Below are 13237 nucleotides of genomic sequence, written 5' to 3'. Positions count from 1 at the left end.
TTTCATATAAAATACGTAAACTTCGTTATCAGGGACATCAGTGGTTCTACAATTTATATAATATTCAAGTGTCTTAATTTAGCTTTTACATTTAAACGATGGCAATTACATACACACAGATTAAGCTGCTGCAGTAGTATTTTAAATAAATTATTAGAATTTAGCTACACGTTTCATGAATGAAATAGATGAGCGACCAGCGGACGAGGCACTATCGTTCGTCGTCTCCACGTCAAAGTCGCCAAATAATGTGCTGCCCTCCACCGCTGTCACGTGTGCTACCAGAGTGCCGCTGGGTCTTGGTCTTAAAAAATAAGCCCCCCACAAGATAATATTTTTACAAATAAAGTTGTTATAAACAACATTTTTTAATAACTTATAATTAATAATAATAAAAAACTACTAGTATGCAATACTTGTATAAACCCGATACCAATTATTACCAAGAAAATTACTACATCTTTTGTTAGGACAGTAATGAATAAGATAAGTATAACAAATGTTCTAACAGTTAACCTTAAATAATATTTTTTATTATGTTATAATTTTTATTATAAAAAATTGCTACGTATACATGGCCGTTAAGCGCGTTGTTACGTTCGCGGTTGATGGCCGCTATTGCGTCAGTTAGGTCCGCGTGTCGCCGGCGGAGATTGTAGTCTGACTGCGGAGCGTAGACAGCGGCCGATCTCGGCCCGGAACCTCCCAGTCCGTAAATTGAACAACAATCCCAATCGACGATCTCGGATTTAGACCTTCAAACTCATCGACGGTAAGCTTCGCGAACGATCTCGCCATCGCCATTCGCGTTTTGACAGTTCGATCGATCCTATAAGACTCCACGGCTGTTACATTATCAAACTACATAATCTTATAAGAATTCAATATAATTGTTTTTTATGATAGATATTGTTAAGAGTTTTGAAACTCATACTTTTAATGTAATGTTTATATTGTGTAGATGACGTGAGATAATCGCGTGTTATTCTTATTTTTTTAGTTGTGTGATTAATTTTGGCGCAATTGCTTAAAATCGATAAACGCATTACGTCGCGTCGGTATTGCGGCGCTCGTGCTTATCTCGCTCGTTTGACAGGTGCGATGGTCATAAATTGTTTATCGGGTTTTGGTCGCTAATCGAGGTGTTACTGTCTGTGGTAGGTTTGTTTTTTTGGCGGGAAACCGGCGTTCGTTTAAAGTGGTGCGCTTCGACGCCGACAGCGGCGCCTTTGTCGCAACTCGCCGATCGATAGCGCGCCACCCCCTCCCACTCAACGCCTTCCTCGTCCCCGGAGAACTTTCAAAGGGGAGATTTTTTCGTTTTGTCAAGTTGTTCGGCCTGAAGATGCGACGGTAGATACAACTTTTCAGTTTGATCTCTACTGCTCCGACTTTTGTTGGTTCATTGTAAATACATATGTTCCTCTTTTGAAAGCACATATCTGGTTAGCCATTTGCTTCCAGAACCTTCAAAAGTTTTCAAAACATTATGCGAACTTGCCATTGTGGTAAAACAGATAAGACTTCATATACACTACTGTGTAAAAGTCTTGTGCCACCTAACGCAATGGAAGACTTCCACTAAAAAACTTGGATATCATGAAAACATTTTGATCATCCATTGTTTTTAATGTTTCTTTAAGTTTTAAGTCACATTCTTTAACCAGTTCAACGCCAAGCAAATTTCTATGAATTTGCTCTGTAGGCCACCATTTTCAACCCTTTAAATTATTATGAAAGAGGAACATTATTTACCTGGAAAATCACTGTTTACTTTCCTTTTTATTAATTTTAACATAAAAGTGAAAAAAAAGCACAGAAATAACAAGTTTTAAAAACCACTGTCAGGGCTGCCACACACAAATATTATATGTAATTTATATTGTATGTGGTTTATATTATATGTTTTTGGTTGTTTTTAATATTTGTATGGGACACGATAATTTCCGTTGTTTTAATCAAAATCTTTTATCAAAATGGCGGCTACTTCATATATTTAAAAAATTTCAATTTTTTCAAAAAAATTAAAAAAAAATTAAATATGGCAATAATGTTATAATATAAACAAAAACAAAATTCAAATTCAACAAATGTTTTTTTTTTACAAAAAATTGTGTTTTTTTATCATTTTAAAAAAACATTGTAGCAGCCCTAACAACGTCTGTATGCTCGATCGTAAATAATAAAAGAATGGTTCAAAAATTGCACATTTTAACGATCACATTCCATTTAATAGATGTCTCTGTATTAAATTAACGAAAAAAAAATCAATTTTATTAATAAATGTGTCCGTAATAACATTTGCGTGCCTGCACGCGCTGGCGTTTGACGGTCCGACAGCTTTGGCGTGCAGGCACGTCACTGGCGTCTAAAGGGTTAAGTTACCAAATTTTTTATTACACGATGGTGTTTCAAAAAGTTCTTACAAGTAACTAAATAGTCAATTCAAAATATGATCGAGTGCCATTATCCCGGTGCTAGAGCACGATTTTTAAAGCTCTTAAGTAGACGTATACTATATAGACAGGTTAGATGCGAGCAAGTGTTGGTCAGAAAGCGAACCCCGTCAATAAATCTGCAACGAAAATATTTAAAAGGAGAATTATATAAATTGGCAACATGATTTACCTTACATAAATGGTTTAAAATACTTATTAAATATATAAATTATTTAATTTTAACAAACACTCAACAGTGAGAGTATACAATACCTAGATACATTGTTTATAAATTATTTTGTGTGTACTGTGTGCAAGTGATTTGACAGTGCATATATGAAGGATGTTCTTTTAGAGATGTAAAACTTTCAAATTAAATAAAAAACATAACAATCGTGGATGGTATTGCCTTTATGGGAAAGGTAATTTTATACCATTAGTGTTTACATATAATTTTGGGCATATGAGCGTCGCAGCTAGCTCGAATAAAACCAATAGTCCAATTTTCGACCACTTTTTCGAACAGTTAAAGCCATATATCGGCAATAACGCGGCGAATGTTGGCTTCCAAGTCGTCCATCGTCTCTGGTTTATCGGCGTAGACTAGTGACTTCACATATCCGCGAAGAAAATAATCCAATCACACGATCTTGGAGGCCAATTCACAAGTCCATTACGCGAAGTTATGCGCTCATCCAATGTTTCCTTCAATAGATTGATTTTAGCGCGCGCTTTGTGGCATGTAGCGCTGTCTTGTTGAAACCAAAGCTCTTCCATATTAATGCCATTCAAATTGAGAATGAGTCAGTAATCATGCATCTATAGAACTCACCATTGTCTGTGACGTTCTTGCCGGCGTCGTTTTTGAAAAAATATTTACCGATGATTCCACCAGCCCCATAAAGCACACAAAACAGTGACTTTTTGTTAATGTCCAAAAATGAACCTCATCGCTGAACAAAATTGTGTGGTCAAAATGAGGATCAAGAGTAATCTCGTTTTCGGCCCATTCACCGAACGTAAGACGCACGCGATGGTCAAGCGGCTTCAATTCTTGCACGAGCTGGATCTTGTAAGCTCGTAAACCAAAATTTTCCATAAAGTGGATGGACACAGCTCTGTTTGCTGTGCACGATGCGCACCGAAGAAACAACTTCTTCGATGCGCACTGTACGACGTCTTTGCGGATGCGTATTATCAGTTAGTGTACGCGTGGTGCGAAAACAATCCATGGTTATTCGAATTACTTCCTCGATCCCTCGTAGCATTGCAGGATTTCTTAATGTGAGAGGTTGTTTTGAGCATGGACAAAATGAGTCATTTCAGGTGGTTTTTGATTTTGAGGAACATCAATTAGTTTCTGGGGATGAGTTTCTCACAATTTTTCCTCATGTAAAGATTCTCTGTAATGATTTGTTTTTAATATTCCTATCTCATCCGAGATTAGTATTTACATGTAAACGTCGATTTCGAACAGTCTTGATAATGATCACATTTTTATTTGTTCTTGATGTTTAAAGCTTTCCATCATTGATTGCTCCTGAAAACTTTAACATTTCTAATGTTTTTACAAGTTTCATGCAAGGTTTAATCATTAATCGCCACCAGAAGCTCCTCAGCGCTATCGTCTGTGACGAGAGTAAACAACAACAGTGTACTTTTGAACGTACCGCTGTTCAAATGACTCAAGCTCAACCTAGTAGGGTCCGAACGTGTAGCTGAGATCTCCCCAGCAATTACCACGACCCTAATTGCCCGAAGCGCAAAAAATATTACTATTACATCTCAATGTATTTCAGCAGCAGAATAAACTAATCACCGAACGCCCCCTTTCACTTGGCAAGATTAGTACAATAATTTACGCGACTATTTTAAACACACTGAAACAATTTTGCTTGATAAACTCTGATACATCACCCGCATCCTAGTGGAAACGGCAGTATTTCTAACCGAGTAAAACAAAAAAGCTCCCATTTTTACTACCGAATATTTCTGAAACGACTTTGATACATATTTAATTTATTAAGCATATTCGGAAGCTTAATAAGTTGGCCTCGGGCGAAACTATGTCACAACAAAATAAGCTTAATCTGAAAGACAAAGGGAACTGACCGTATCTCGAACTGACAGAGGTTAACAAGCGGCTCCAGGCTCTCGCCAATTTGACATTCATTGAATATGGTTCGCAAGAAATGTGATAAAGCATGCCCGTTTGAAAGGTACAGGATGAACGAGGACGGCGCTGATGACCCTTCAGTTGAAGGATGCCATCTTAACGAGGCCTCAAATAACCCTTTTGTGTTACAAGACTCCTGCTTGACTTTACATATTTAGAAGCGAAAATATCTGCATGCGCGAATCTGTCATTAAAATGTCGTGTCTTTGTTACTGCATATAAGTACAACTATAGCAATTTCGGTTAAGTTTTCCGGGAGATCTCAAACACATTTCAGTCTCGAATATCTTTTGATAGAACGGAAACTAATATTCATATTTATAACATTTTTTTAGAAGCTTTTACTTCATTTATCTTTAAATGATTAAATTTGTGAATGAGCTACGTATTAGGTGTAATGATTTTCCATTGGTTCTTAATGTACGTTAATTTAATGTATTATGTAATTGCTCCTAAATAATGTATGCCACATGCCGTATTTAATCCGCAAACCACATTCAATGTTTACCCTTAGTAATATTAAATTAACGCATTGAACCAAATTCGTTCGCCCGTGAAAGACTCGAATTCACTTACCTAATCATTTTAGCGATTTACTGTGCGGCAATAATCGGGTTAGCGCGGAAATAAGCGCAAATGATCAATGCCGAAAAACGGATCGATCTTGCGTTAAACCGAGGGTTAATAATAATAATCACGATCAGATGAATGGTTTGTGTTTTGGCCGTGTTTGTGGTTTTATAGTTGGTGGTTTTGCGGCAGAAAAAGACCATTTGTGTCGAGCTTTACCCTTCGTTTTTGCCGATTTAACCAATTAAGCCGGTAATCGGCCTTATCGGTAAAAGTGTTGGCGTTTCTGGGCTTTGTGCTTTTATCGTTGTTCAGATAAGCGTTTTGCTGTAATACTTGCGTTTTCAGTTTGTAATAAATAATCGTGTGTGGTAGAAAAAATGTCGGAATCGTGTTCAATATCAAAGTTAATCCGTCGTAAATTAAATTCACTATATATTAAATAGAACGGAGATAACTCATAAGAGTATTTATTATTTTTGATGAGAATATGTATGTATAGTTATTATAGAGTTATTTTCAACTATTCCAATATCTAATAGTAAGCGATAAAATATTCGTAAAGATATGAAGAATCAAAAAATACAGTTTAAATAATGAATACAGTTTCACTCATACGTATTTCTATGTATGTTAAAAAATATCAAGATTATCTGTTTTAATTTTAAACATAATGGAACATCCTAATTTAGTTGCTGTTTATGTAGGCTATATTGCCAACAATGTGTTACAGCAACTCGGTATGCCCAAAAATATATTACTATTATATTATATGATCAATTTTTTACAACACTTAAAATATTTTTTGTATTGATTTAAATAAAATTCAATACCAGCCGTCGAGAAGTCCACAGTTGTATAATATTAACTTGGAAATATATGAGTAATTTCTGCAATTACAAAGTGTTTTTTGTTGTTGTTAGCTTTTAGCTTATATAAATAACATTAACCATTTGGCTACCGAAATCCGATATATCGGCTTTCGCTACACTAGCGAGAACTGCCGGATCCGACGGCTCCGAAATCGTAGTATCCAATACATTTTCAACCGTCTGTAGGGTAATTGCTTCAGGGGTTTATAACATTTTTCAAATATATGTTATAAATATATTATAATCATTATTTTTATATATATACATATACATATATATATATATATATATATATATATATATATATATATATATATATATATATATATATATATATATATATATATATATATATATATATATATATATATATATATATATATATATATATATATATATATATATATAAATATATAAATATATATATATACATATATTCAACAGTCTGTAGGGTATTTTTACTTAAACCATTATTTAAAAATATCATATTTTATTATTTTACGAAAAGTTTTATTTACATTTTAAAAATAAATAACATATTATATACCATTGTTATTGATTCCTGGTCGGAGTTCGGCCGCTCAGATCTCGTAATTTTTAATACGTCATGCGATAATGACTCTTATTACAGCGCAAATAAGAACTAAAATAACACACAATCGCATATTCATCATTAATTAGGTCAAGTTCACTGCAGACAGCGTCGCACGCCGCGACAGCATGTTTACAAACTAAAATACACATTTTGACTTTTTAATTATTTAATAAAAAGTCCCGGCAGTTCTGGAACATTTTTCCCAAAATGCCCGGCATCCAAAGGGTTAATATAATAATATAAATTTCGCAAAACAAGACAGGACACATGAACTGTCGATACTACAGCGGTACATCAACACATTTTTAGAGTTGCAATATTCATCTACGAATTAAAAAATCATAATATTGCACTACACATGTGAACGAATCGTTAGACAAATACTCGAATAACAAATGTATTCTATTATATAATACATATTCCAATAGTCGAATTGGAGTCTCCGATATAAATATTATATATTATACGACGGTAGTTAGTTATTATCTTGTTAATTATCTTGTTGATTTCACTCTCATTAATACATTGATTGTTTGTTTGTTTTACAACCTTTAAATTCCTATATTATATTCAATTTGGCAGGCTTTTCAAGAACCCACCGAGCTACTGAAATTTGATTCTTATGACCTTTATTGCTCGAAGTCAGGTATCAGGTAACTAATATTTTCTTCGACGTAACACTACCTTCAATATCTTCATATCGGCACTTAAAATTTAATTTAGTGGTTTACCGGCAAGTTTTTTGTTATCGAACTATTTAGTATAATAAATTCTATATAAAAAATATAATAAGATTCCATGCCCTTGTGATATTTTTGGCTTATATGGAATGCCTTCATATAATAATTCAAGAACGAGGGATTCAAAACCCATTTGCCATTCCGAATTCAATTGCTAATGGCAAAACACGCTTAAATAATATATTAGAAAAACAGCTGCGCCTTTGAGGTTTCGTGATCCTCAAATTATAACATAATATGAACTTTGTAGAACTATTAATAATAAACTGCTTTTAAGTTCGAAACAGCTTTCATTGCTCTTTCACATATGAATAATTCCAGTAGTGAATTTCGGCAAATCAATACGTAGCTTATGTTAGTCGATGTTTATTGTTGCTTAACCTTTCCGTTAATTTATCAACTATTTTTTTGCTAGTGAACGCTACAATGTTTCGAATCGAGGTATGGTTTGGTGCTATCTGTTGCTTGCACCGCATCTAAGCCTTTCGGTGATTGTTTTGTATAAAGCAGTGAGCGTCACATCTTCCTCTTTTTATCCAAAACACACAGACGCTGGAACTAACATATCGATACGGTAGGAGTTGCCAACTAGTTACTGTGATATTACAAATATATTATTTATTTTGTGCGAAATGGGCCGAAATATTTATTTTTATAGCCGGATGTGAATCTTGAAATGAGCATTCTCGCATCAATAAGAGAAGCGAGAATGTATCGCTTCTCACTCACATTCACAAAAAGAATGCCGATGCACTACACCCATACCTCGCTTTACGGCCTAGATACGTTCCACGAAACTTGGCCGCTAAGCGAAAAGCCGTATAACGAATCAATTATTCTAATACAAATTCATACAAATTCAATGGGATCGGTTCCAAATTTGTTAAATATGTAACATGGTTTATCATTTAAAATGCATTCTATCTTTTTATTTAATTTAAATCAAAAATACATACATAATAAGTACATACATTTGTACATAAAATAATAACAGACTCCAAAAACCAACAATAATCCATAAACAAAAATGAAACAACTTCATGTTACATAACATATGTGTATGAATACATACATAAGTTTTTTTAAAATGGCTTTAATCTAAAGACGATGAAGAAATGGTAACCTGCAGATCACTGTCGTTCTCATTTTTCGCTGGTAAGGATGGGCCTGGCTTAAAAAAATTGTCCAACGTTGTTTGTCTTGCCTTTTTGTCTCTTTCGTTCTTCAGTGATTAATAACAGCTAATGGCTGATATCATTCCTCGAGAAACTTTAGCGCTACGTTCGACGTCAGGATCGTTTTCAAGGAAGATGTTTATTCCTTGTTCGAAATAGAAAAAAGCTTTTGACAATTTTTTTGATGTTAGCTGTTTGGATACAACAGGCTCTGTTTCTTCATCAAATGCCGGTTCTGCTTGCAACTGAATGAGTTCCTTATATGAAAGGCGTTCTCTATCAGCTTCAAGTAGATCAAGCACATCACGTTCGTTCAAACCTTCAAAGTCGAGATCATGTGCTAGATCCAAAATGTTTTGCCTAATTTCAGGAAGGCAATTAACTTCTGCATCAGTACTTTTTACACATTCTGGCCATATTTTTTCCAAACATGGTTCATTGTTGTTAATTTTAATTCCTTCCATGATTCACTGATGCTGTCAACAGCGTCCTTGATGTTATAGTTTTTCCAAAATGTTTTAATTGAAGATTTACCATCGGTTTCCCTTATAAGTTGTCGGAAAGTTCGGCGTAGGTAATATGCCTTAAAAGTGGCTATTGCACCCTGATCCATTGGTTGGATCAGAGCTGTTGTATTTTTCGGAAGGTACTCAATCATGACATCTTCAGATAGTTCGGATAAATTAGTAGGATGCCCTGGTGCATTATCCAAAATTAGCCAAGCCTTTTTGCTTAAGTTATTGTCTCGCAAATATTTTTTCACTTCTGTGCAAAAGTGATTTTTGAACCAATCCTCTAAAGTAGCTTTAGTCATCCAAGCTTTCTTGTTGGATCTCCATGTGACGGGTAATTGATTTTTATTTAGTCCTTTAAGAGGCCTTGGATTGTCGGACAAATATATTAAAAGTGGTTTTAGCTTAAAATCACCCGCGGTATTTGCACCAAGTAGCAAAGTTAATCGTTCTTTAGACACCTTATAAGCAGGCGCAGATTTTTCGGTTTTTGAAATGTACCTGCAATCAGGCATTCTCTTCCAATAAAGCCCTGTTTCGTCTACGTTAAACACTTGTTTAGGTTTATGACCACCTCTTTCAATAATTCCCTTTAAAATGTTGGGATATTTCTTAGATGCGGCCTCATCGGCGCTAGCTGCTTCACCTTTCATTTTAAAATTATGCAAATTAAATCTATTTTTAAATTTAAAAAAAAAATCGACATCGAAAAAAAGTTTTTTTGCCGTTATAGCGAAACATTTTAGGCCGTAAATCGAAAACGTGCCTTAATTGAAGAGGGCCGTTATAGCGAAAGGCCGTTTAAAGAGCGGCCGTATAGCGAGGTATGGGTGTATTGCAGTACGAATTAACAGCAAACTGTCTTTGGATTCGGTACACTCACAATTTTTCATAGTGACTTTTTAAAAATTGAAAATGTACTACCAATCTTCTTCTACATAAACTGAAAACTGACATAAAATAATAGTATTTTTACTTTCAACTTAACCGTGATTTTATTTTTAAAATGTAATGAATTGTTTTTTAAAATATGTATATTTTCCATGTATTGGTTGCGTTTCGAATGTTGCATAAACTAAAAGAGCTAGCTTACAAGTACATACATATTTGATGTGACATGTGTGGGGCAAGCGAACTGTTACTATCACTACGCACCATTTAGTCGAAAATATTGCACTAAACATTATTAACTTGTTTAAATCTAAAACAAAAATAATAATTCTAGATGTAAAGATTTATCAATCTTATATATTCGGAATTGATATTCTGTAAAATCTGTATCTTCAAGAGAAATTTTTGCGAACTTATTAAAAAAGTCGTTTCTCCTACTTACCAAATATTTTTCTTCGCAGTATTGATGTTTAATATTAGGTAAAAATATCAAAGTTGCATAATCAAAGTAAACTATGTAATATTGTAATTCTGTAATGTATACTTTAATTAAAATGTGATGATGGTAATTAATTGACAAACACAATTTACTAAAATTCGCTAACAAGTTGAATGAAAACCGCCGGTTAAATAATTGGGTATGGTTAGTTTTCGAGTGGTTATGTATGTATATACCAGTCGCCGAGTCGAATGCTAATGGTTTTCGTAGACGAAATTCAAAACAGGAGAGAGAGAGAGAGAATAAAAATAACGAACCACCACCTTTATATTATGCACACAGACACGAAACGTTACTCGATACACTGTTTTGATTAAAACAAATTTGAGCTCTCCTTCGGTTAATGAGGAGCAGTTTCAGCCGATATTGTTTCAGCAACATAATAATTGAAAAACGCCTACACAAATTGATATTTGATATTTTGCTGTAAGCAAACAATTATAACGTTTTATAAGAGCGTAGTTATTACGAGAGGTGTGCAAGAATGTGTGCGAAACTTTAAATTTGGGTTTATTGCTCGCTTAACGGCCGCGGATGAAAGATATGAGTACGCGGAAGATAAAAAAGACAGTAAAAGTCTTCAGCTATAACATAAATTAGTTTTATGGAGGTGTGCATTGTTTATTTTAGTGGCGTTTTGTTGAATGTATAAATTTGGAACCCTCTCTCTATTTTGAAGAATGGTGCTTTGCTTGCGGGAGTGTTTTGTGCAATTCGATGAATCTCTTGGCATATATAATATTGGAACATTTTATTAGACAAGTTGATCATAGTTTTGTTATTATAATAAGTTTTTCGCTTTATTTTTATTTTTATGGTTAGAATTAGTGATATATGAGCATTTTATAGGAAAGGAAGAGAGCATATTTATTTATATAATTTATGTATATATCTTCAAAATCTACTTGTACCTTCAAAAAATTAAAACCATTGTATACAAGATACCAAAATCTTATATATTTAGAATTCCATTTTTGAGAAGAATTCCTCCAATATATGGTTTTACTTTTAACATTTTAATGGAGTTTAATATTTTTATGTCATCGATGGTTAATATCATTTATAAACAGAAGAAATAATAGTCGACACAAATTTGATCCTCCTCAACCTCCAAATAATTAGGAAAAAAATCTTGTTAGATCAACTTGAAAGCCAGATACGAATATATATGATGAAAATGAACCAAAAATAAGTGGCGAACGCTTTTTCTTTTATTTATATTAGGCGAAATGTTCACATTCGAGTATATTGTATAAATCTTATCAGAATTCCAGATCGCGGAGTAGTAGAGCTCAGCAATCTTGCAACTTGACAGCTAATTTTCCCTGGATATATCGTAGTACCGCACACGCGTTTCGAGCACGTTCTGGGAAAGTGGGTTAGTTTTGGTTCGACTCTCCGTGAGCGGGGGAACGACCCCTTTCCGCGACAAGTGTCTTCTTATTCCTTCATCATCATGACTTTCCCGCGTTTCCGGGCCAGGGTATTACCGCAGCCGGCTCGCGTGTGGCTTCATTGATCGACGCCCGCTGACGTCACGGCCGTCGTGGGCGGCAGTTCTGGCGAGGGTTGGGCGGCCGGGGTGGCTGCCAGAAGGTGAAGACTGTGTGCACGGACAGTACGTATAATATGGACCGTTCATATTCGCGTACTGTGGCGAGAATGCGATTGTTTTGGCTGGAATAGTTCCGTCTGGGTTAACCTTTTGCAATTGTAAGGCGCCAGTTGAACAGTGAAGTCTGGCGAAATTTGGAGAAAAAGCTGTTAAAAAGATCAATGATCAGAATCGCCCGACTGCATCTATAGGCAAGTTAAAAACATATATAATAAACATTTTATTTACAACGGATCAAACGTATACATAAATTAGTCCAAGGTTTTGGTCTAGGCGCATTCATAAAACCTAATTTAGTTCGTTTCATGGCTCCATTGAGATATTTTAATGTCTAATTAGCATTCTAAAAATATCGACCCAAAGGCACAAACATTTTTTCGAGGGTTAATATGTAAATCTTTTGACATTGAAGCATTGTTACTAAAGTTGTACACTAATTTGTTAAATAAAACCGCATTGATAAAAAATGCTCGGTGTTGCTCGGACCACAGCTCCATACAGCATCGAATTCAGTATTTTATTTAAAACCAATTAGCTAATTCATTATATTGTCATATTTAGTAATAGCAGAAATGCTTTCGAGTCATATATTTTATTTACAACGTATCAAACGTACACATTAGTCATGAGTTTTATTGCTCTTGCAGTTGTATTACTTTGGAACATGCCTCCAAAATTATATTTTTTCACTAGTTTGGCATCAAACTTTTTAGTATATGTTAAAAGACACTTTTCAGATTGATATTGTCTATTCTGGCGATTCTGGCCGCAGTTTGATCTTCAGTTTTTTCTCGCTCTTGATCGTCTAACATCCTGCAAGGTTATAAATTGGTGGAAATAGTATAATAATATAATCTCTAATGGAGGTTTTCCGATAATAGCAACTTTCGCGTTGACTAAGCGAGTCCTATAATACTAAGATAAAATTCATTATTTTATTTATTCTATTAATTGATCTACTTCATTAAAGACGAACGTAACTCGCCGAAACTTCAGGATATTAGTTCGAACGTAGCTCTTCGAAATCGTTTTAAGTTTAATTTGTTTTACTAATCTTATACCTTTGAAGTAATGCTTACATTATTGTCGTAATCAATCTTTACGCTGTTACAAATACCAATGAGTTTGTTCGTGAAATCTAACATTGCTCATCG

General features: G+C 34.3%; 1 protein-coding gene across 5 annotated transcripts in view; it reads left to right on the top strand.

Moving 5' to 3' along the window:
- Window positions 1-601: 601 nt before the first annotated feature.
- Window positions 602-13237, top strand: part of bsk (mitogen-activated protein kinase dJNK) — a 117346-nt gene continuing 104710 nt past the window's right edge. For 2 of the 5 annotated variants that reach the window (XM_088191061.1, XM_088191068.1), the window contains exon 1: window positions 626-772. The gene's annotated coding sequence lies outside the window, so the exon portion shown is untranslated. Of the gene's footprint in view, window positions 773-13237 lie in introns of all 5 variants that reach the window. The other 3 variants (XM_088191059.1, XM_088191065.1, XM_088191063.1) reach the window with 3 other exon arrangements.

Source organism: Plectrocnemia conspersa, unplaced genomic scaffold (assembly GCF_051122295.1).
Source record: "Plectrocnemia conspersa isolate PC_06_02 unplaced genomic scaffold, ASM5112229v1 ptg000008l, whole genome shotgun sequence".
Taxonomy (NCBI): Eukaryota; Metazoa; Arthropoda; class Insecta; order Trichoptera; family Polycentropodidae; genus Plectrocnemia; species Plectrocnemia conspersa.
This window is presented reverse-complemented; position numbering and strand designations above follow the sequence as displayed.